Source organism: Triturus cristatus, chromosome 5_2, assembly GCF_964204655.1.
Source record: "Triturus cristatus chromosome 5_2, aTriCri1.1, whole genome shotgun sequence".
Lineage (NCBI taxonomy): Eukaryota > Metazoa > Chordata > Amphibia > Caudata > Salamandridae > Triturus > Triturus cristatus.
The window spans coordinates 1,067,313,099-1,067,339,052 of record NC_140588.1 but is presented as its reverse complement, the minus strand read 5'-3'; the positions used below and the strand labels follow the sequence as shown (position 1 = coordinate 1,067,339,052).

Here is a 25,954-nt window from a genome sequence, read left to right as displayed (position 1 = left end):
GCCGCAGCGACAGGCAGCAGGAGGCAGGCAGCAGGATGCAGGCTGGAAGGAGCAAAGTCTGTATAGTGATGGAGTCAGGTAGCAGTAGCAGGCTGGATGTTGCAGAAGACAGGCAGCAGCAGCAGGCTGCATCAAAATGATGGTGACAGAAAGCAGTCAGTGGCAGGCAGCACTGAGCAGGGTGCAGGAGGCAGGCAGAGTGATGCAGCAGCAGGCTGCAAGAGACAGGCAGCAGTGGCAGGCTGCATCTAAATGATGGTGTCAGACAGCAGTGACATGCAGCAGGATAGCAGGAGACAGGCAGAGTGATGCAGCAGCGGGCTGCAAGAGACAGGCAGCAGTGGCAGGCTGCATCTCAGTGATAGCGTCAGGCAGCAGTGACAGGCAGCAGGGTGCAGGCAGAGTGATGCAGCAGCAGGCTGCAAGAGACAGGCAGCAGCAGCAGGCTGCATCAAAATGATGGTGACAGAAAGCAGTCAGTGGCAGGCAGCACTGAGCAGGGTGCAGGAGGCAGGCAGAGTGAGGCAGCTGCGGGCTGCAAGAGACAGGCAGCAGTGGCAGGCTGCATCTAAATGATGGTGTCAGACAGCAGTGACATGCAGCAGGATAGCAGGAGACAGGCAGAGTGATGCAGCAGCGGGCTGCAAGAGACAGGCAGCAGTGGCAGGCTGCATCTCAGTGATAGCGTCAGGCAGCAGTGACAGGCAGCTGGGTGCAGGAGGCAGGCAGCAGCGCGCAGGGGTCTCGTGCGGTTTCCGGCGCAGCTCTCTCTCTCTCTCAGCCTCTCTCGTTTCCTCCTCAGAGGCAGGCTCCGGGCCAGGGGCTGCCGGACCGGTTCTGAGATGGAGGGGCCGCTGGACTCCTCCGCCGCTCTGGGGCCGCTGCGGGCAGGTCAGCACTTTGGATTTGTTCTTCACATTGGGTGGGGGCGTGAGGAGCCTGCGAGTGTTCTGCTCGCCCCAGAAATGTCTGCAGCCTTTACTTTTTGTTTCACGTGTGTTTCTCTCTTCCGCCCATGCCTGCTTGTCTGTCGCCTTCTCTTTCTCGTTTCTTTTTCTTCTCCTGCCGCTCCCTTGTATTCTTTCCTTTTGGCCCAGATCCCACGCTCTTCTTCGCCTCACTCCTTTCCTCACCGTAAACCCTCCATTCTTTGGCCTTGTCCCCAGGCCCCTCCTTTAGTCTCCACCTGACGTCCACCCTCTTCATTCTTCGCGCCCATATTTTCATCGCCTCGCCTCGCCATCCTCTCTTTCCCTCTTCTCCCTGTGTCCCTCGTCCGGCCTTCCCTCTGTCCCCAGTTTTCCCTTCCTTCAACCTCTACCCATACGTTCCACTCCGCCCTCCTCCGAACTCAAGATTCAACTTTAATTAAAACAGCCTTATTGGCCCTGGAACCCTCTGCCCCTCTCTTTCTCCTGCAGCCTTTATCCCTTTCCCATCCCCCGAGCTCTCTTCCTCCACCCTATGTCCACTGCCCCCCCTTTCACACCCTCCTCTCCACACCCCTCAGCCTCCGCTCCCCAGCCGCCACCCATCAGCCTCCACTCCTCAGCCTCCATCCCTTAGCCTCCATCCATCTGCTGCCACCCTCCTCTCCATCCCTCAGCCTCCACCCCTCAGCCTCCATCCTTCAGCCTCCAACCTCTCCACCCCTCAGCCTCCACTCCTCAGCCTCCAACCCTCTGACACTCTTCTCTCCACATCCCTCAGCCTCCACTCCTCAGCCTCCATCCCTCTGACACTCTTCTCTCCACATCCCTCAGCCTCCACTCCTCAGCCTCCACCCCTCAGGCTCCACCACTCAGTCTTCATCCCTCGGACACCCTCCTCTCCACACTCATCAGCCTCCACTCCTCAGCTTCCATCCCTCAGCCTCCACTCCTCAGCCTCCATCCCTCTGACACCCTCCTCTCCACACTCATCAGCCTCCACTCCTCAGCCTCCATCCCTCAGCCTCCACTCCTGAGCCTCCACCCCTCAGGCTCCATCACTCAGTCTTCATCCCTCGGGCACCATCCTCTCCACACTCATCAGCCTCCACTCCTGAGCCTCCATCCCTCAGCCTCCACTCCTGAGCCTCCATCCCTCAGCCTTCATTCATCAGAAGCCATTCCTCTAACACCCTCCTCTCCACACTCCTCAGTCTCCATCCCTCTGCTCTCCGTCCTCTATCTATACTTCCCTCCTCACTCTCTGCCTATCCTCTCTCCATCACTCTTCTTCTTCCCTTCTCTCCCCATCCCTGCACCTCTCCTCCTCCACCCTCCATCCTCACCCCATCCCTGCACCTCTCTTCCCCCTCCATCCTCACCCCATCCCTGCACCTCTCTCCCCCCTCCATCCTCACCCCATCCCTGCACCTCTCTTCCCCCGCCATCCTCACCCCATCCCTGCACCTCTCTCCCCCCTCCATCCTCACCCCATCCCTGCACCTCTCTTCCTCCACCCTCCATCCTCACCCCATCCCTGCACCTCTCTTCCCCCTCCATCCTCACCCCATCCCTGCACCTCTCTCCCCCCTCCATCCTCACCCCATCCCTGCACCTCTCTTCCCCCGCCATCCTCACCCCATCCCTGCACCTCTCTCCCCCCTCCATCCTCACCCCATCCCTGCACCTCTCTTCCCCCGCCATCCTCACCCCATCCCTGCACCTCTCTCCCCCCTCCATCCTCACCCCATCCCTGCACCTCTCCTCCTCCACCCCCCATCCTCACCCCATCCCTGCACACTTCTTCCACCCCCTCCATCCTCACCCCATCCCTGCACCTCTCCTCCTCCACCCTCCATCCTCATCCCATCCCTGCACCTCTCTTCCCCCTCCATCCTCACCCCATCCCTGCACCTCTCCTCCTTCACCCTCCATCCTCACCCCATCCCTGCACCTCTCTTCCCCCTCCATCCTCACCCCATCCCTGCACCTCTCCTCCTCCACCCTCCATCCTCACCCCATCCCTGCACACTTCTTCCACCCCCTCCATCCTCACCCCATCCCTGCACCTCTCCTCCTCCACCCTCCATCCTCATCCCATCCCTGCACCTCTCTTCCCCCTCCATCCTCACCCCATCCATGCACCTCTCCTCCTTCACCCTCCATCCTCACCCCATCCCTGCACCTCTCTTCCCCCTCCATCCTCACCCCATCCCTGCACCTCTCTTCCACCGCCATCCATACTCACCCCATCCCTGCACACTTCTTCCACCCCCTCCATCCTCACCCCATCCCTGCACCTCTCTTCCCCCGCCATCCTCACCCCATCCCCTCTCTTCCCCCGCCATCCTCACCCCATCCCTGCACCTCTCTTCCACCGCCCTCCATACTCACCCCATCCCTGCACACTTCTTCCACCCCCTCCACCCTCACCCCATCCCCAGCTTTCCCCTCCTCCACCCTTCAACCTCTACCAATGTCGCCACTCTCCGCCCTCCTCCCTGCTCAAGATTCAACTTTAATTAAATCAGCTTTATTGGCCCTGGAACCCTCTGCCCCGCTCTTTCTCCTGCAGCCTTTATCCCTTTCCCATCCCTCGAGCTCTCTTCCTCCACCCTCTGCCCTCTGTTCACCCCCCTGAAACCCTCCTCTCCACACTCCTCAGCCTCCGCCCCCAGCCTCCACTCCTCAGCCTCCACTCAGCAGCCTCCACCCGTCAGCCTCCACTCCTCAGCCTCCATCTATCTGCCACCCTCCTCTCCTCTCCACCCCTCAGCCTCCATCCTTCAGCCTCCACCCCTCAGCCTCCATCCTTCAGCCTCCACCCCTCAGCCTCCATCCTTCAGCCTCCACCCCTCTGACACCCTCCTCTCCACACCTCTCAGACTCCATCCCTCAGCCTCCATCCCTCTGACACCCTCCTCTCCACAACCCTCAGCCTCCTTTCCTCAGCCTCCATCCCCCAGCCTCCGCTCCTCAGACTCCATCCCTCTGACACACTCCTCTCCACATCCCTCAGCCTCCACTCCTCAGCCCCCACCCCTTAGCCTCCACCACTCAGCCTTCATCACTCGGGCACCCTCCTCTCCACACCCATCAGCCTCCACTCCAGAGCCTCCATCCCTCAGCCTCCACTCCTCAGCCTCCACCCCTTAGCCTCCATCACTCAGCCTTCATCCCTCGGGCACCCTCCTCTCCACACCCATCAGCCTCCACTCCCGAGCCTCCATCCCTCAGCCTCCACTCCTGAGCCTCCATTCCTCAGCCTTCATTCCTCAGAATCCATCCCTCTGATACCCTCCTCTCCACACTCCTCCATCCCTCTGCTCTCCGTCCTCTATCTATACTTCCTTCCTCACCCTCTGCCTATCCTCTGTCCATCATTCTTCTCCTTCCCTTCTCTCCCCAATCCTGAACCTCTCTTCCTCCACCCTTACTCCATCTCTGCACCTCTCTTCCACCGCCCTCCATCCTCACCCCGTCCCTTCACCTCTCTTTCTCCGCACTCCATCCTCTCCTCATACGTCCACCTCTCTTCTTCCACCCTCCATCCTCCACCCATCACTCTACCTCTCTTCATCATCCCTCCATTCTCTCAAAATCCGTCCATCTCCCTGCCTCAACTCCCTGTCCTCTGCCCATCACTCAACCTTTCCTCCTTCGCGTCCATCCTCTGCCTATCCCTTACACTCTCTTCCAGTCCCCTCAACTCGTCCCTGGACCACTTTTCCTCGACCCTTCTCTCCACATCCCTCATCGTCTATCCCCCTCCACCTCCCGCGACCTCTCTTCCTCCGCCGTCCACCCTCTATCCTTCCCCTCGACCCTCTCGCCATCGCTCTCACCCTTCCCTCCCCTCCCCCTACCTTGGGTTCTCTCCTTCACCCTCCATTCTCTTTTTGCTCTCCAGCTTCCGTCTTCTCCCCAGCTCTAACCTCCGTCTTCTGTCTCTTTCCCCCTTTCCTCTGCTCCCTGTTCTGCAGCCCTGAAAAGTTTTGTTCATATTAAATGTTTTTGTATTTTATCGACATTAACTTGTAAAAGAGAAATGCTATTGACAGTGTATTATTCAGTTTAGGTTGACCATTGCAGGCACTAAAAATGGCTGCCGTTTGGGCGCCATCTTGTTTCTTGTCACGTGTGTATTGTATTCCTAGAAGAAGCTGAAATCCAATTTTACAAATGCCACGCGTCTTTGTTTTTTCCCATATGAAATATTTTCCTTTCTGTGGTAACTGTAGAATGTCCTAGTCAGTTGCAGCAGCCCACCTGCGGAGCACTGGCTCAGCCAATGTCTCTGGTTTTGTTGCAGATACCGGTAACTTTGAAGGATGTTAAGAGAAGCTGTATTCTGAAGGTTTCCGAGAAACGAATGAGCTCTGGATTTTATTTCTATGGCGTAACCTGATCAGAGCGTTTTGTGGGAACTAAGTGCAGGTGTAGCAATGTTAGAAGTGTGTGATTAAAGCTGGTGTAATGTAGACCACAGTTCAGAACTTTTCCAGAATGTTTGCAGAACCACTTTCGAGACAGCTCAGAGCAGAGTAGGGAATTCCTTTATGGGGGAACTGATTTACTTAACCTTTCCCTTTGAGATGACTTTATTATAATTAAACACAACAGGGTTCAGCACTATTCAAGAAAAGTCAATGAATATATGAAGGAATATCCAAGACGTCGATGTAATTTTTCATAAGAAATTCTTTTCTTTATTTCATATTTTCATAAACATGAAGAGTCAAAGCCTCATAGACATGAAGAACCATAGCCGACGCGTTTCGTCTCTTATAAAGAGACTTCTTCAGGGCTTCAAAGATCAATATAAGGGTGTTCAGATTAATTATCAATGTAATTCGAAATGATGACTGCAAGGTCCAACACTTCAATAGACTTCTTGTATGAGGAACATTCTCAGAATGGCATGGTGGCCCGTGTCTCCCGGTCTCTTCGTTTTCAGATAGTATAATTAATCCTCTTGCTTATATGACTTTGCTTTGAACTTCATGTTTCCTAAACGTGTTCATGTATTGATTATTGATTGAGATAAATGTGATGATTTTGAGTTTGTGATCCTTTCAACCTTTTAATCAACCTGACCTGTGGGAACTTCATGGTCCAGTTTCCCACAGCCCCTGTCCTTCCCCTTCTTGGCAGCTGCCTGGGCCATGCTTCCAGGATCCAGGCTTCCCGACTCCTCTCTTGGGCAGCCACGGACCTTATGGTCATACAGACCTATTCAGGCAAGCCTAACCCTCCAGGTGTGACTTGAGCTCCACCTTCTTCCAGACAGTGTGCTCTAGGACGTTGCCCAACAGGCAATCTACAGGCATCGCAGGGTTCACAGCTGCTTTTAGAGAACCTACACCCCCCACTCCCAAAAGGGAACCATAGCCATTGGGTTGGGGCTCTCACTGTTGTCTGTGACTAGGGCCTGGTGGAATGTATTAGGGAGGACTTGCTCTGAAGGCAACAGATGACACCACACAGTAGTCATGCTGGCTCCTGTGTCTCTCAGAGCCTCCACCTCGTGCTCATTGATGGTGACCCACTGCTTATACTTGGAAGTTTTGAAAGGCCTATGGTCTTTTGACACCATCTCTATATGCCATAGGGAGACTAACGTAACCTCTGGTCTCTCCTCCATGCTGACTGGGACAACCTCCTCTCCAAGTGCTACACTCACCAACCCCGGTGTCTGCCCACCGACGGGCGGCTGTGCACTCTTGGGACATTTGGTATCTCCCTTGGACTTCCCGTACTTGTTCCACTCAGTACTCTGGGGGACAAACCTGTCTGTTTGTCAAAGAACCCCATCTTCTTCGGTTTAGATTGGGACTGGTTACTGTTCCCTTGGGAATTATTTTGGGGACCTTTAGAGAACTCATTATTTTTAAGATTTTCTCTCCACTCCTTCTTCTAGTGAGAACCCTGGCCACGCTTCCGGTGATCCCTCCCGGAAACCTTTTTAGACACTCTGGTGCTGACCCAGAGGTACGCATCCTTAGCCAGCCCCCTGGGATCAGTGAGCCTACTATCAACCAGGTGCTGGCACAGCTCTGCAAAACAGATATTGAACATGTGCCCTCTCAGTATCAGATTAAACAACCCAGTAAAATCACCAGTTTTGCTGCCCTGCACCCAACCATTCCGTGCCTTGCTGGTGTAATAAAGAAAATCTACTCAAGTGTGGGTGTGAATCTTTTGACTATCCCTGAACCTAATGCTGTACGTTCTCTGGGGTGAGTCCAAATTTGGTGACAAGGATGGTCTTCATTGCAATGTGCTTCATCTGGTCCCCCACCTCCGGTGTAAGTAAGGTATCCCTTCCCACTGTCCGCATTTGTTGCCAGAGTGAAGTCCCTCAGAGCTCTTCTGGGACCCGGTGCATCTTAAGGACCATCTTATAGGCAGAAAAACACTTGTCTATGTCATCCCCTACCACATAGCTGGGCACCAGATCTTTAGGTATGTGAACCTTCTTGTCCCTCGCAGGCACTGTAGGTACGCTGCCCGCATTACTGCTGGACTCCACTTGCTTGGCTCTGAGGTCAAGCTCTCTGAGACTTAACTCATGGGCCATTTGTCCTCTCATTGGGCCAGGTACAGTAACCAAGTTAGGCCCGCTAAACAAAGTACTTTAAATCCTGGTTTGCAAAGTGTTGAGAGATCCCACGTCGAGGATGCATCGCACAGCGGCGGTTCTGAGGAAGCTGCAGGGCTGCGATGCAGAGTCCTGCGTCGTCCTTGAGGATACCACTGATGAGGGGCTTGCGATGTAAATTCATGCAACAAAGATGTGTCGCACACTGGCGGTTTAGAAGGTGCGTGGCTGTGATGCAAAGTCCTGCGTCATTACTAAGGATGCCGTCGACTAGGGACTTACAATGTGTAGGCCTGTGTCGAAGATGCATCATGAGTGGCTGTTCCAAGGAGACTGTGGGCTAGGGTGTGAGTTCCTGTGCAGGGGATACATTGCGCAGTGGCGCTTCCGAAGCAGAATTGTGAGGAGATGCATTGATGCAGTATTGGTTCTGCCCAAAGGACCACAGTTGGACTGGCAGAGCACCTTCACACCTACTATCAAGGGTCCAGGACTAGGGTGGACCCACTTGGGGGGCAAGACTCACAGCAGAATCCAGGTGCTGGGTTCGAAGTGGTTGGAGCCTTTTTTGGCCCTGAGGCTCTGATCAGGAGGCCAGCCGGCTAGCCCTTGGAGTCAATATGGTGGTCCTGGGTTCAAAATGCAGGCCCAGTGCTTTTTACCCTGGCAGAAGGACAGCAGGACAACAGAGTAGCAATCCTTCTTGCAGAGCAGCACAACTGGCCTTTTGTGTCTTCCACAGGTCCAGAGGTATACTGAAGAGCTAGGTCTGAGGGTCCATGTCCATTATTTATACCTGGTGCCCACTTAGAAATAGGATGGTTCGGGACGATTCCGCTCCCAGAGGTGTTTGGAATTTCCTTCCTCCTTGCTTTTGGCCCCAACTTGTGTAGTGTCACAAAGGACCAGTGTCAAAACCCTTTGCGAGTGTTTTGGGCACAGTAGCCGTCGGTGTTTGTGATTAATGGTAGGGCGACCGGGCTGGCGGTTGGAGGGGTGAGAGGGGTCATATGGGTCACGAAGGTAGGGGGGCAAAATAAACATAATTGTAAAAATATTACCTTCACCCAGCTGTGTCATGCTCTTCTGCTCCTCTTCTTTGGCACAGGCTCCCAGAATGCCATGCAGCCAATCCGAAGCTGCTCTCACTTTAGAGCAGCTTCAGGATTTGCCTGAGCGCCCTCGATGTGCGCTCCCGGATAGACTGGGAGTCTGTGCCTGCTTTTTCCAACCCCAGCAATGCAGCTGGGGTTGGAGAGAGCTTCACTGCATATGACGGTTTGGCTGGTCGGAGATGGCCGGCCAAATCTTCATGCAAAGTGAAGGGAGTGCACTGCCCCTCCCCTGCTGTCACCCCCCAGGCCCCGCCCCAAGACTCGTCAGGAAAGGAGAAATAAAACAAGTGTTGTTTTATTTTTCCTTTCCTGACGTTTTTGGGGGAGGGACGCTCCTCTGCCATAGCCCCCCAAAAGAGGTAAGATGAACTGTGGGTAAGGTATGGCCCTCTTCTTGGGGTCCAGTTCATTGACTAGTTACTGGTCAGTTTCTTGTGTGGGTACTGTTGTTTACCACTCGTGTCACTAGAACACAACATGTATGCTTGTCCTCTTGGGAACTTGACTCTTCCAGGGCAGCAACAGAGCAGCCGAGGTTTACTCCAGGAGCTGGAAAGAGTTAGAATCCCAGAAAGAGGACCTAGAGCCAATAACTCTAAGTACATCCGGTGCTTTCATTTAATAGAAGAAAATGTTTTTATTTACAGGTAGCAATATAAAAATAATTAGCCTTAAAACTCTAAATACAACTTGAACACACTAGCATCTTCCAGGGCAGAGATTCATCCCCAAACATTTGGATATCTCTTACAGTCCATCCACTAGATTATCCTACGGGCCTGTGCTTGGGTCAACTTGTGAATCTTCGTAGCTTGTTAGGTCTCGTGGTTCTCGCAAGCACTTTTATTGCAATGGCTTCATGCTTGTACAGGGGTTCAGCCGGATTATGGACCAAGTCTTTGCACTGGCTCAACATTGGGCATGCAGTAGGTTGGGATCTCAGCTAGAGGGCTTCCACTGCCCTAAAAAATGCAATGTTTCCCATAAAAGTTCCTGTATCTTAAACCCACCACCCACTCACAAGTCCTCACTCTAATCAAGCAGCTGTTGCAGTTGTTTCATTTAGTGTCAAAGCCGCTGGTGTCAGGAGGCCCTGGGCACCACTGTCCGGTTAGGAAATAGTCCTAGGCAATGGAATCAAGCTGCCAGTTTGGGACCCATGTGGTTCGCTCCTTTTCAATGGGACAGACGCAGGAGTGGGACAACACCCAGTATGGAGTCCCATTGGTACCTAATACTTCAAGGGCCGCTATCGTAAATCTACCTGTTACGGAAAGACTTCTAGTGGTGGAAGCAACAATTGGGATGGGCGGACATACCAAGGTCACATGCTTACCAAGTCCAATTGTGTATTGAATCTAGGGTTAGGGACTAGAAGCAGTATGAGATCCTTAGTGTCTTTATGAGAAGTTGATGTATGTTGTGAGATTGGTCAAAGGAACAAATCACTGAACTGCAATAGAGGTTCCAAAATGGAACCTACACCCGAAACCTTCGGGTGCCCTGGTGGAGGGATCCTCTTGTTGAGAATCTTTGGGAGGATATAGAAGTAGGGTGTAAAGGGGTCCTTGTTCCTAGGGAAATCAGCTTCTTGTTTAGAGATCCAGGTCCCAGTTATTGCCTCCTCCACCATATTGTGTATAGTCATCATCAGATGCATAGTGGGTCCTCTGGGATCATCCTGGTGTCTGTTGTCCACTAGTAGATGTCTTCATTCTGTCCATAGTCATTCATGGTCAGAAGGATGACGCTGCTCCCTTTGTCTGCCGGCTTTAAAATGATACTCAGATCCCTGCCCAGTGCCTTCGGGGCCAGCCTTTCCTTCTCGGTAATATTATGGAAGGTTCTTATTTTCATGGTGTCTATGGATTCTATCTTCTTAAAGACTGCCTGCTCAAAGGCTTGTATCACAATGGGAACAGTTGCAGTTGGGGGAAGCAGGGTCGATTTCACTCGTAGATAGGTGTAATCTTCTTTGCTGGCTTCTGGTTGCTCACTGAAGAAAACGTGGACTTTGATATTTCTGAAAAATTCTACCCATTCGTAGTGAAGATGGAACCTGTCATAAGTAGGGGTAAGGACAAAACCCAGGACTGGGTTGGCTTGGTGTTAGTTCTTTTCCAGGGAGATTGAACACCAAGGAGTACTCCTGCTCGTCTCTGGTGCCTGGTCTTTGGTCTTGCTTCTTGTTTGGACTCTCTGGTTTCTATAGTCCCATTGAACCTCCTTTTTTTGTTCACTTCTGTGTCTTTGGCCTCTCCCTAGGAAAAAGGGGTTCTGAACATCAGGCGTATCTCAGGAGTTGGCTGGGTACGAAATGGTACATCCAAGCACCATAGTGTGGCAGGGGTTGTTGGGAAAATGATGGCTGTCCAAAGTCTTCCCTTGCGTCTGCCCCTTCGTCTACGTCTGTTGTCCTCCCTGCTGCACCACCCTTCTGAATCAGTGGAACTGACATCTGAGGAATCATCATCAGTCCTATTGGTATCTAGGTTCTTAAGTGGAGTGAAGTCTGGTATAGGAGAGTAGGATCTGATTCACATGGGTACCCCCACTTTTTGCTGGTGTTTCACTGTTTTTCGACCTTAGTCTGGCTGTGGCCCTGCTAATCAGGACCCCAGCCTAGCTGCTTCCTCTCTAAAATGGTTTCCATGTACATTAGGTATGTATCTAATTGGATTCTGGAGTGCCTTATAAGCCCCTAGTATATGGTATACTATGTACCTAGGGCATAGGTACCTCAGAGGCCTACCAGGGGCTGAGGCATGGATTATGCCACCCCTGGGAAGCACTCCAAAATGACACCAAAGGTCTGCTACTGCAGCCTGGGTAAGGTGGTGCTTGCACCCCTTACAGTGGTATAGGCTACCTATATCACTACCATTGCACACACATATAAAACCTATAAGTCACTCCTATGGCAGGCCTTAACAATCCTGAAGCCAGAGTGCTTGGTTTTTATGTGAGAGGGTGCCCCTGCATGAGCAGAGCCCCTCTGCAGTGTTCAGAGTACCTCCTCTGATGCTGTTTGTGGTACAGCCTGACCATATACTCTTAAGTGCATTATAGCCTCGCGATAAATGCTAACATTGGGATGGCTGCACGGAAACATGTCATGTTTGGTGTCAAACGCTTTGGAATACTACCCCCCCCGCCAGTTCTGGCGGCAGGGGTAGCATTCCACCCTTCTAGAGGGAGAGACATGTTTACACTGGTCTAACCCGGTAGGACTTTCTACAGCCCCGGTATCAAAAAATGGATGCCTCTGCCACAGACAGGGGTCTGGCCTCCTGCTGCTGACCGAAACTCCGGCAGGGGAGGCCTAGACAGTAGGTTTCCTGTCACAGGGAGGTGTAACCACCTCCCCAGACAGGCAGATGTGTATTGGGGCTGGGCGGGAGCACTCTCTGGTGCTTTGAAGTCCTGCACTGGGGGCACACTTGGTGTCCCTGTGCATTGTCCAGTTCAAACCGGTTGCAGGGGCTACCTGCCCCTGCTCTGGTGCAAAACTGGACAAAGGAAATGGGTGTAACCACCCCTCTTTCCAAACCCTCCCATAGGTGGGTCCCTAGAGTATGTCCAACCCCCAAACTTAGTATAAGTATGGAAACCCAGTCCTTGCGACTTTAGATTACCCTGGACGAAACTCTGCAATATATATCCTGGACCTTTGATGTTCTACTTTGCTTAGAAGACTGAAGAAATCTCCCTTGGGGTCAAGGAGTGACTCCCCTGCTTGGCAGGCACCAAAGAAGCAACTGTCCGGTCTGCAATTCTAAAGCTCCCACCGGACGCCGAAGTCTCTGCATCACCAGAGGTGGATTTCCAGACTTCCCCGAGGCTACCCTGAGTTCACAGCAAAGCTGAGGCCCGTGGCTATCGGGGGTGACGTGGAACCATGACCCCTGGACTCCATTAACTTTTGCAGCAACATCATCTTCCTGGTCTCCCTCGAAATTGTGCTTTGGGCTCCGAGTAGCCCCAGCTTTGAGCATCTCCTGCACCAATAAGTTCTGACCTCCACTCCACGAGTGACCCGTGGGCTAGTTTCCAGTGCGACCGCTTGAAGCTCCTTCGCGATCGCTAGCCCGTTGGCTAGTAGGTCCCCACGAAGGCAACTCCTCTTCTGATTGGGCTTCTCTGGTTGCTCCAGATGTGCCCTGACTTACCCTTGCTGGGTGAGTCCCCCAGACCTTGCTGGTCAGCATCGCAGTCCTTTCTCTGATTTCCAGTGACTTGCTGTTGCCAAGGCTTGTTGGGTCCAATCTGGTCGCCAACACCGCAGCACTCGACAGACTTCGTGGGACAGCTCAAACCCAGCTCCTTGTTGTCATCGGCACCTCCTGGACCTCGTGGCTGAAGAGTCAAGACACCCGTCAACTCACCTGAAGCACCCGACATCTGTGGGCATTGGTCCATCCTGCCCTTGGTCACTGGTAAGTGACCCAGACTCTGTCCCCTCTGCTTTCATGTTCCTTCCTTCCTAAATCCAGGCTTGGATCGCTTCGGACATCTCTCCTCTTCACGGCAGCAGCACTTCTTCGCGAGCTTCCATTGAAATCGACGATGCGACCCGACACCAAAAGATACCTATGCACCCGGCCTCCCTGGGTGAGGTAACACGAGTACTCCGGTGCTCCCGTGGGTGCTAGCCCTAGAACTTCCTAACTCCAAAAGGGTTTGGTCCTGACTCGATTCTAAGTGTCCCTAATCTTTAAATTTGGAACCGCGACATTGCCCGTAGAAGCTAACGCGAACCCGCGGTTGTGTTTACACACTGCACACTGCACACGGCCCCCATGGGTCCCCTGCGTCACTTCCTTGGGTGGTTTCTTGGGGTCCCAGCGATTCTACAGGCTCTGGGCCTTGTGTCTAGTTCAGTTGTGGTTCTTATACCACTTTTTTGGTATATGGTTTGCTACGCCCCTAGGGCCCAAACGTGTATTTGTGCTATTACTGTTGATTGCTAACTTGTAAATTAAGTACTTTGAACTCCAGTCTCATAAAGTGACTAGAGGGGCGTGTTTTATCTTAAATACATATATTTTAAACATATACCTGGTGTGGTTGTCATTTCATTTGGTCATTCAAGAGATTATAGACTGGTAAAACAAGCTGCTTTACATTCCTTCAAGACTTAGCCTGAAGGCTGCTCTCCATAGCTACCACTAGGATAGCTTTCAATAAAGGTTGTCTTTAACCTATTCACCATAAGGGGTTGGTTGGACTGATACAGTGTGCCCACTAGAACTAGTGGACAACATATATCAGGCCAACTTCTCCCATCTGGTGTCAAATAGGGGTACACATTCTCTTGGGAAAAGCGTTTGACATGGTTTCTTAGTTTATGAATTTTTGGCTGAGTAAGGAACTCCTTCATTTCCATCACTTCCGTGCTGATCTCATCGAAAACTTTTTAACATATGGAAATCTGTAGCACGTTTTTCAGTTTATTTTCACTGATCTGTATTTTGATGGTTAGAGCATCTGACAACCTGTTTGCTGTCTTGATTATTAGTACAAGTCAGGCAGGAGTACCGCGCCAGGCTATTGGTGACCAGTCTTTCTTGAATATTGGGTGGGTTGCTGACCTTCGTCCCTCTGAGTACTGCATCAGCCCATCAATATTGTTATTATCACTCCGTGTATGGTCCTTCTTAAATTCTATGAGGGAATTCCAATTGTCAGTCTGTGACAGAGTGACAACCTTCTGATCAGTGACCCCCTCAAACATAGGAAAATGGGGATCTGTTATGTGTAGGTCCTGAAGAAGGCTACGAGACCCGCCTTGGGCTTAGGTGGCTGAAACATGTAAACCTCTCTTGTTTTAGATGCAGGGGGCCACTAATCTATCCCCATTGGCATCTTCAATGCTTTTAACCTTGCCCAAGTGTCCAAAGATGGAATAAATTGTACCAGGATCCTTGAGGTAATTTTATATACGATTAGTCCTCACTGTTCCTGCTTAGAACGATGTCTCCCGAGCACTGCTTTAGAACTCTGGTGGGTTTCTTCTTCGTATTATTTTGCTGCTGTTGGACCGAAAATGTGTCTGTCTCATCTTGTGCCTGCCTCATCGAAAAGCAGCTGCCAATGTGCCCTCTGTATTTGTATTTCTCAAGGTTGAGTTGGCTGTGCTAATGAATAAACTGCCTATGTAACTGCATACCTTTCTGTCTAGATAGGCCTGTTCCCACAGCTCAGAACGGTGTGGGCAGGCAGAGTAACCTTGAGTGCAAGATAGCGTGTACCCGGTCCCTGGACCGTAGCTCGTCCTTCTGTGCCTCCTTTGTTCATCAGCGCCCAGAATGGAAAATTACTGTTTGGGTGGGTCTTCAGAGGTATTGGAAATGTACTTTATGCCTTACCATGTTGCCTAAGGTCAGTCCCTCTGCAGCAATCTGGGGAGGCTCGTCAGACCGGTCAGACCGGACTCCGCTCGGGCGCATACTAATATATAATTTTGGTTTGTACTCTCTACTGCCTGACCGACTCTTCATTTTATGGAATGCTGAGAGGTGGTCGCGAGTGACCTGGGTGACCCTAAGAGGGTCTCTTCCTTCACTGCATTGCCAAAACAATTGTCTTGCTTGCCCCACTCCACATCATAGGTGAATAACCCTCCGGATGAAGGACCCATCCAGGTCCGAAATGCAGGCGAGAATTGTACAATCTTCATTGTGAAGAAAACATTGAAGATGCACTTTGAAGACTATGAATAAATGTGAAAATGCACGAATCATGAAAACTTTGGAATTTTGTCATTGTTTACACAGAATGTAATGACATAATTCATTTAAGGATTAAACTTGTTAGGAGCTCCCTCTTTCGGAAGGGGAGCCCAGCCCGATATAGTAGGTGTTCCGGGTGAGTCCTCGATGATGGAGCATGCCACCAGTGAATTGTAGTCACTGAGAGTCCTTTTAGAATCAGAAGGGAGTCCCTGGTAAGAAAGGTGACAAGTGGCTTCATTCCCCAGTGATTATCTGTTTGCATCTGGGAGTTGGGTGGATCCACCCTACGTACTTCTCCCTCCCGCGTATGGTACTTTATGGTTTCAAACCAAGCCCCTGAAACAGGATTCATGAAGTGCCCCGGTCTCAAACCTCACTGGCTGCACTGGACACTCCGTAGTATGGTGCACATGTGCACCTGTCCTGAAGCGTTCTCATGCACGGGGACAGTTAGTATTTCTCCATGACATGGGGATCGAAAGTATCTGCTGCTGCGATCAGGTGACAACCCGCTCCTCATTTTATCTGGCAAACCAAACATTTTGTGGAGGCAACTCTGGTATGCTTCTTGTGCAGGAGTTCCTTCCCCAATGAACCCTGGCAAATGCTCCATGTTCTCATGATCTGCTGCCCATCAACAGAGACTTAGAACCTGTTGGGTTGGTGGAGTCCCCCCAAACTGGTACTCCTTTTGACGCGGTTGCACACCTCTCCCATGACCAGGCCATGACTAGTCTAATGGTTGGTAACGTCTGTTTATAGTAGTGGATTACAAGTCTCTTTAGCTGAACACCACTAGGGGAACTGCCTATTGACTCTGCTTTGTCAATCTGTGTAGGATGCCCTACTTGGTGTGTGATGGGTTCTTATGAAATCAGGTGCCCTTGTCGGGGTCTCCTCTGTATGCAGGGGGCTCCTAACGTTGTAAAGTGCTCTATTAGATTTAGTGGTAGAGGAGTTGGCCTAACGGCTAGGGCGGCCTACCTCGAATCTGGGGAACTGGGTTCGAGTCTTGGCAATGACGCTGAACATCCTGTGATTCTGAGCAAATCACTTAATCTCCCCGTGCCTAACAAAAATGAATGTGTGTCCTCATGTAACATAACTGGTGCTATGTAAAGTGCTCTGATACCCATACCGGGTCAAGTTTGCGCTATATAAAACTCTGTAAAAAAAAAAGTGGTAAAAAAAAAGTGGTGGCCAGGATTGCCGTCTCCGCTTCTCCCCTATCCCGCATGGTGGCGGAGTGGGTTCTAGTGGCCCACAGAGCCGCGCAGCGCATCTCTTCCAGGAGCTGGCATGCCAAGGTGTGCCCTCGCCATCTGCATCTCAGGTTTGGGATCCAGCCAGGTCTGTGTCCCTCCGTCCCTTACTCTCCGACAGCGGGCAGACTGGGGGATACTCACTTAAAAGAGAATAATAGACTCTCCCAACAGAGCGGCTGCGGCTAATACACCTCTTGTTCTAATCTCCCCCCTCAATATGAAAACCTGGGAATACCCTATCATCGCCCATGTGACTGCGCTGCAAACACCAATCAGAGAAGCAGAACTATTCAATGAATATTCCCCATCAAAGAAGTAAGATATCGTGGTACCCTAACCCGCACGACCCTCTGCTGAAATGAGCTACATTTGCCTCAGTAGTGGACATACAAGTGACATGTAGAGACATGTATCGCTCTTCAATGACATGCAGCCCCCCGAGATGACATGCGGAGCACGAAGCATACCCGTGAAATCTCCCACGTTTAGTAGATCTTATGCTTTTTAAAACAAATGTATTCAGGTGGGTAAGAAACGCAATATCTCTGCAGCTGTTATTGTGATCAGCCATTTATGTAGGAGTAAATGAACACATGTAAATGACTTACAAATGTAAGTCGCCGTTGTGAATTTTCCTGGTGATGCCTGTGTAAATATTCATATAATTAGCAATTTATTAAACCTTGAATACCATTAAAACAAGTGTTTGATGATTATTTACATTAATAGGATGTATTTGTTAAATACCCCTCTGAGATAGAATGTTAATTCCACTGCTCCACATCTGTGCATTAGCCACTGATGAGACAGGCACAGGCAGGGCTTGCACAACCCTCTGGAGTTTGTAAATACCTCACACATATTCCTGAAAGGAGCAGAGGTGTGTGCATCATTGGGACAATGTTTACAGTCGCACGACAGCTTGAACTGGTTGCAAGAGTCACCCATACATTATACATTCTTCAATAATCCATATTGTTTCACTGAAATTATGGAAATATATCTGCACGTTTTATACTCCAGTTTACATTGAAATTATCGATAGCACCACATGATAACTCTTTAACAGTAGCATGTGCACAGAAATGCACAGGTGAATAATGTATTGCAAACATACGCTTTAGTTTTCCTCATATATTTTGCGCAGAGGACTTGAATTTAAGCTGGAACCTATTTGTAATTTACGTCAGCAACTCACACTAACGGCACTCAGTCTCTTCCTTGTTCAAATAAAGTACTGTTTGCACTTAAAAGTTTACTGGTAGTTAAACTGTGCACCATATAACTTTTACCATATGGAATCAGACGTGTCGCCAGTACTACACTATTTCTGGTTTGTACATGTACAAACTGTAGTAATAATGCTGTATATGTTTGTGGGCACTTTACTAACAGTTTTGATTTCTAAAATGATGGAGGGGTTATAGAGCAGCACTTCCAGGAGCGGGAGCTTGGATGACGTCAGTGATGTCATCAATGATGTCATAAATTATGTCAATTGAGATGTGGAAACAAAATGAAAATAAGCTTTATTCGATATCACAATATGAATCATAAAAGCATACATTAGAAATGATATATATTGTTCAGTTTGAAAAGCTAAACCACTATCTACAAATTGATATTTAAAACTCATTTAATTGAAATAGATAGAGCCACGTGCATTTTCCTCCTATCACTACAACGACAGAAAGAAGAATAAAAAGCTTTCTGCGGACAATAACAGCCCGTAAATATCGTGACAAGACAACACAGGTATACAGATTTGGAAGGGATTGCACATATATAAAAGCTGGTCGACATGGCACAAACTTTAAAGGCTTTAGCAATGGCTTAATTAAGCAATTCCTTAGATCTGAACAATATTTACAGAAAAAGACAATGTGCATGGTATGCCGCGTGGATGCATTGTCACAAGGGTGGTTCTCGAATTCATGTGAGCAATTATTTATGTTAGGGAAACTGGTTAAGCGATGGAAACTATCCAAGCCGAAACGTGTCAATACAGATCAAGGCCAGGTATGGTGTCCGTTTGTTGAATAAGGTTGATTGTCGTCTGTGGTCCCGATCGATTGATTCTTGACTACAGAGGGTTTCATTATTTCTGCGGACGGCCTGAAGTCCTCGAGCAGTGATAGGCATTCTGATTTTAGTGTTTTCCTGGGGATATTAATCAAAGACCCCGGGTGGTCAAAATATTCAGGGTGGCCATCATCAGCCAAGAAACGATTGACATACTCGAACCAAGGGATTTTGAAGGCATGAGTGGATTTGAGGCAATCCTTTATGATATCTCAGTAAAATTCTGTGAAGCCAGCTGACCAGATTTTATGCCAAAGCAGGACAGGCTGCGTCTTATTCATGTCTGGTAAGTAGGGGCACCCGATTGTGAGTGACAGATAAAGGTGGAACAGCTTTTGGGAAGGGCAAGAATATTCCTTAAGTAAGCATTTCCCACCAGCTGTAATGAATCAACATTAACGTGTTACCACAACTCTGAGCCTTACATAGCAATAGTCCGTCCTTTGGCCTTATATATGGTCATCATCTCTCTTGGTGACTTCTTGCTCAGTTTCCTGGAGAAATTGAGCAGGGCTGAAATAGTATTAACCCCTTCGCCGCGGCGCGAATTCCGCCGCGGCGCTGGGGGTTTTTTCGGTGAGCGCGGCGCCGCTTTGCTCATGACGGAACCACGCCGTCATGAGTCACGGGTGAGCTGTTCTCATGACGGAGTGGTTCCGTCACGGCGCTGCCCACTTATGTTACACACCCACACAGGCGGGGAAAAGGCGCCACGTGGGTGGAGCGGCCGCCAACGGCCGCAGTATGACGGAACCACTCCATCATGAGCACAGCGCGACCGTGGCTCATGACGGAGTGGTTCCGTCATGAGCAGGGAAGGGGTGAATACATTGGAGCCTCCTGGAATTCACCGCACATCTCCAGTGCTTTTGATGAAAATGTCACTGTATTTTGTAACTCTTTTCCCTGGTTTCATTATAAATGTTTCACTTATATTAATTTGCAGCCCCAGATGCTGCATATACTTGACAAATTCAGTGAGTAAACTTGGTAAGCCGAGCGGGGTGTGGCCATGAGCACTGCGTCGTCTGCATAGAGGAGAGCCTGGATAGGTCGGTGCCCAATTTGGGGAAGATCGTTACATTTAATTCCTAGGGCACTGCCCAGGCTATTAATATATAAATTAAACAAAAAAGGGGCAAGTACGCTCCATTACTGGACCCCTCTCTATGCTAAACAGGTTTGAGCATTCTCCTTTTAGACCGTAGCGTACTCTGGCCCTACTTGACAGGTACATGTGCCGCGGGAAGTTAACTACGGGTGTGTCCATGCCCAAAGTGAGCATGATGGTCCATAGTATTTCATGCACAACACCGTCGAATGCCGATGTTAAGTCTACAAATGCAAGAAACAAGTTACCTTCTTTAATATTCACATATTTCCCAATCAATAAGTTCAAATTGACACCCTGCACGATTGCCCCTGTTCCTGGGCGGAATCCATATTGAAGGTCCGAGATAATGTTGGAGTCAGCCCAATCCCGTAATCTGCACAAGAGAACACGGTCAGCCACTTTAACGAAGGAGTCTAGCAGAGAGATGGGTCTATATTGCGCATATTGTTGCGATCACCTTTCTTACAAATGGGCACTATAAGAGTTTCTGACCAGATTTTTCAAAAAGCAGCACTCCGGCAGGCTCTAAATAGAAGTGTCGAAAGAGGGCCCCACAGGTCAATATTGGATTTGTAAAGATCGACAGGAATGCCGTCGGGGCCTGGTGCTTTACCCCCTTTACTCGCCGTTAAGGCTGAGGTGCCCTCTTCAAGGAGGGCACATTTAGTACCATCGAAAAGAGATCGGCCACGCCAGTAGGGAGGGGTCGATTAAGCTCTCTGCATGGATTGAATAGACGTTAGACAAGTCAGCTAGCCATTCAGCCTCTATGATAGCGATCTCAATATGTAATTAGCGCGTGACCTGAACTAGAACTGGTGAATTTCAGTGTTTTTTAGATTTATAAACAATACTTTTTATCCCATATCAACAACTAACTATAACATCACTTTAAGCTTTGTTTTGTCGCTGAATTTCATGTTTTTTTTTAAGAATAGGAAGATCATATTATAGCACCTTGACAAAATAATCAATGTTTAAAATTGAGAGCATAAAATACATGCTTTGGATTTAGAGGTAATTCTAGAATTCTTTCATAACTTCAGTTTGAAGATAGCCAGTTTGTTTTATACCACTCAACAGGGAGAGTACAGGCTTCTAGGCTCGAAATTAGTAAATATTGACAATTTTGGGCTTTTCTCTAAGGTCCACAAACCAGAGTGTTGGTGGCTTTCATCAATACAGGGCATTTTACAAGAGGAAAACAGGTGGCCTCGGTCCTGAAGGTGTCCTACACCTGGTCAGAGGGTCAGAGGCAACCCATTTCTTTTGTCTTATTCTTCTTCAGGCGTTGTCGGTGGCCAGGAAAGCTAAGCAATGTCTGGGCTGTTTGGAGAATGCACGTTACCCAAAGACATGTTGAATTATCTCAGTATATAGGCGTTTCATTCCTGGCGAGTGTTCCCCTTTTTGAAACTGTTCGAATACGGCTTTCGATTCACAAAAGTGAACTGAGACGAAAGTCTAACTTTACGACTTTTGGTATCCGCAAAGGGCATTTACTACTCATCAATGCCCTTTGTGAATACCAAAGGTTAAACTTACAAATTACGGTATTCACAAAGGGCATCTGTGAGTAGTAAATGTCCTTTGTGAATACCGAAAGTCGTAAAGTTAGACTTTTTGCTCATTTTACCTTTGTGAATCAGGCCCTGTGTTTTCCTATATTGTGTGTCATGTCTCTCTCATTGGTGGCTCTACACTTCTGTAGTGTGTGTCATGTCTCTCTCATTGGTGGCTTTACACTTCTGTAGTGTGTGTCATGTCTCTCTCATTGGTGGCTTTACACTTCTGTAGTGTGTGTCATGTCTCTCTCATTGGTGGCTTTACACTTCTGTAGTGTGTGTCATGTCTCTCTCATTGGTGGCTTTACACTTCTGTAGTGTGTGTCATGTCTCTCTCATTGGTGGCTTTACACTTCTGTAGTGTGTGTCATGTCTCTCTCATTGGTGACTTTACACTTCTGTAGTGTGTGTCATGTCTCTCTCCTTGGTGGCTTTACACTTCTGCAGTGTGTGTGTCATGTCCCTTTAAATGACCTGTGGCTCTTACGCTTCTATAGTGTGTGTGTCTTGTCTCTCTCATTGGTGGCTTTACACTTCTGTAGTGTGTGTCATGTCTCTCTCATTGGTGGCTTTACACTTCTGTAGTGTGTGTCATGTCTCTCTCATTTGTGGCTTTACACTTCTGTAATGTGTGTGCCCATGTCCCTTTAAATGACCTGTGGCTCTTACGCTTCTATAGTGTGTGTGTCATGCCTCTCTCATTGGTGGCTTTACACTTCTGTAGTGTGTGTCATGTCTCTCTCATTGGTGGCTTTACACTTCTGTAGTGTGTGTCATGTCTCTCTCATTGGTGGCTTTACACTTCTGTAGTGTGTGTCATGTCTCTCTCATTGGTGACTTTACACTTCTGTAGTGTGTGTCATGTCTCTCTCCTTGGTGGCTTTACACTTCTGCAGTGTGTGTGTCATGTCCCTTTAAATGACCTGTGGGTCTTACGCTTCTATAGTGTGTGTGTCTTGTCTCTCTCATTGGTGGCTTTACACTTCTGTAGTGTGTGTCATGTCTCTCTCAATGGTGGCTTTACACTTCTGTAGTGTGTGTCATGTCTCTCTCATTTGTGGCTTTACACTTCTGTAATGTGTGTGCCCATGTCCCTTTAAATGACCTGTGGCTCTTACGCTTCTATAGTGTGTGTGTCATGCCTCTCTCATTGGTGGCTTTACACTTCTGTAGTGTGTGTCATGTCTCTCTCATTGATGGCTTTACACTTCTGTAGTGTGTGTCATGTCTCTCTCATTGGTAGCTTTACACTTCTGTAGTGTGCGTCATGTCTCTCTCCTTGGTGGCTTTACACTTCTGCAGTGTGAGTGTCATGTCCCTTTAAATGACCTGTGGCTCTTAAGCTTCTATAGTGTGTGTGTCATGTCTCTCTCATTGGTGGCTTTACACTTCTGTAGTGTGCATCATGTCTCTCTCATTGGTGGCTTTACACTTCTGCAGTGAGTGTCATGCCTCTCTCACTGACCGGTGTCTCTTACACTTCTATAGTGTGTGTGTCATGTCTCTCTCATTGGTGGTTTTACACTTCTGTAGTGTGTGTCATGTCTCTCTTATTGGTGGCTTTACACTTCTGTAGTGTGTGTCACGTCTCTCTCATTGGTGGCTTTACACTTCTGTAGTGTGTGTGTCATGTCCCTTTAAATGACCTGTGGCTCTTAAGCTTCTATAGTGTGTGTGTCACGTCTCTCTCATTGGTAGCTTTACACTTCTGTAGTGTGCGTCATGTATCTCTCATTGGTAGCTTTACACTTCTGCAGTGTGAGTGTCATACCTCTCTCACCGTCCGGTGGCTCTTACACTACAAGTCCCCTTGCTGCGCTGCCCTATGCCAAAATCCTGTAAATGAGGCCTAAATGAGCTTTATGAAGCCATGCAACGCCACCTTGTGTGGCCCTACATGGCTTCATCTATCTGGATTAACGTGAGGCCGAGCAAATCGCTGCCTGACGTACCCTGCCCCTGGGAGGCGCTCCATGGGTGGAGCGTGGGTGTTGCCACGCAACATCCATGGATTTTGGCGCATTCCTACATCTACCATTAGTGGTAAACTTGGGAATGCGTCAAAATGTGTCAAAATGCTACGCCTCTCCAGGTGAGGGGTAGGACGGAGAAATATTTTTTTTCACTGCATTTTGCAGCACTCACAGTAAGAGGGAAATGCCTCTCAGGATTGTTTTTATGCAGGACGCTGTCACTTCCTGCACAAAAGCACTCCTGCCTGCAAGAGAGGCACCCTTACACCATGACGCAATTCCTGCTTTGGCGCAAGGCATCCTAAAGTGCACCAGCGCAATTAAAGGATGGGAATCTTAAATATTGCGTATTTCTGCTCTTTCCCTTTCATGCAGCGCAGGGCAGCAAGGTGACTTGCTGTGTTGCGCTGTGTGAAAAAATTATATATATGGGCCCCGGAACTTTCAGTTAGAAGATGGCTCGGGCAAAGCCCAGAATAAATATGTACCACTGAACCCTTCGACACTGCACGGCAGCTGTGTCTTACACCAGCAATAACACACACAGGCACAGATATATACACAGACATACACTTACATACACACAGACATATACACCCAGAGGCACAGATACACAAACACACCTGCCACACAGGTGCAGACCTACACTCCCCACAGGCACACACAGACACAGATACACACACATACACAGACACACAGATACAGACATACACACAGACGCATGCACTGACATACAGACACAAACTTACACAGAAACCTACTGGCATATACACACATAGAGATGCACAGACAGACACCCACACAAACACAAAATTATTGGCATTCTGTTTATATATTCCTAAACTAAAAGTTTACCAATAGGCTATTATCAGAATGGCACAGCATCCTTCGTGCGCTCCACCGTGGGACTCTGCTGGGTGAGATAACTGTGACCCCCAATAGCCATGTAAGAGAGGGCTAGGCTTGAACTCATCCGAATTGATTCTGACTCCTCCTCTGGCGGAGACTGGTGCATCATATCTGTGCTTGCCAACCTTGGTGCAAGAATGTACTTTATCTACTTTACGTTGGACCTGCTCACCAAAATATGCCCAAGATCACAAGGCGTCAGGTAATCTGTGTTGTTCCAGGCCCATTCAAACCATCTAAACCGTGATTTGTATTGATGCATTTATGCCTATTCGATTCAGTGGCTCAAATAATAAGTGGAAAAGGTACCACTGCACCCCTTTCTATCAAGGTGAAGCAATGTGGTATCTCAGCTGAGTTTTACTCAGTGTCTGTTTCTTCGGTGCAGTTATTTTATAGTGCGAACTTGGACTGAGGGCTTTAGAGCACTTTACACCAGAAGCAAATTAGATTACGCATGTTTCGGTTTCCCCTGCGACAGAGCATGAGCTCTCGCTTGCGAGGGGTATTATTTATTCTAAAGAGCTTGGAGTCTGCCCATTACTTACAATTACTTGACTTCACTGTCACTCTTCTTTGCTGCCTCCTAATTGGCCAGGGTGTGCCGGGCATCACTTCCTTTTCTTTCTGTGGAGCATGGACCAATCACAGATTGATTTAACTTAATCGGTATGCTGATCGTGCTGTGATTGAGATAAATGTTTCAGGACACTTCTTTGGTTTCCAGTTCTCGTGCTGCTTTTTCTATTTGTTTTCAAACTTATTTTTACTAAATTATACAACTGAACATAAAGTTACATGTTACATGGGCTGGATTAGCCGCTTTAATGTATAAATAACTCTCTAACAACACATTTACACCTTCATGATGCTTACATAGCTCGCCGCATTTTGTTACCTTTCAGTCATGCATCCCCTTTATGCCTCATACCTTTGCGTTGATTTTAGGGTTGGTTTCTTGTCTAAGTTACTTACATGTTACTTACACCCACAACTGTACTACCATACACCACTATACTTCACGCCACGCCACTCTACTCTACTCTATGCCAATATTCACCACTCTACGCCACTCTACTCCATGTCACATCACTCTACACTTCATGGCAGTAGGCTCTACCCAGCCCATTCTACCCTATGCCACTCCACTCTACTCTACACCATTCCATTCTACTCTACTCCACCCCACACCACTCTATGCCACTCCTCTGTACACTACTCCACTCTATGCCACTTCACTCTATGGCACTCCACTGCATGCATGTTATGGTATGTGATGTCAAACACTGCAGAGTTCCTACTAACGATGTGATCTCTCCAAGGGTTAACCGTACTAAACACCCCAATACTGAAAGTCTCCCAAATAGTAGAAGGAGCACTATCCTAATTTATTAGTTAATCAGAATCATAAGTTATGTTCCTAAAGTCATATTTCATTGTATGTCCATAAATCCATGAAAATAGAAACCAATATATCAGACAGAGAGGAACCCAAAAAATGAGGCAATGTCATGATCTGTATATCTGTAGAATTCTTTCTTTTAATAGCCCCTTCATATAATAGTCACACAAATACAGCCAATCCGTTTTGTACCACCATAAAGAGACTTCTTCAGGGCAAAGCGTAATTTGTGCAAAAATACTGGAATCCTAGTCCAGTTTGAAAA

The 25,954-nt window shown here is 48.8% G+C and overlaps 1 protein-coding gene across 1 annotated transcript in view; it reads left to right on the top strand.

Moving 5' to 3' along the window:
- The first annotated feature begins 800 nt into the window (after positions 1-800).
- LOC146829678 (phosphatidylinositol 3,4,5-trisphosphate 5-phosphatase 2-like) overlaps positions 801-25,954 on the top strand; it is a 737,141-nt gene continuing 711,987 nt past the window's right edge. The window contains exon 1 of the mRNA XM_085608354.1: positions 801-891. The gene's annotated coding sequence lies outside the window, so the exon portion shown is untranslated. The remainder of the gene's footprint in view (positions 892-25,954) is intronic.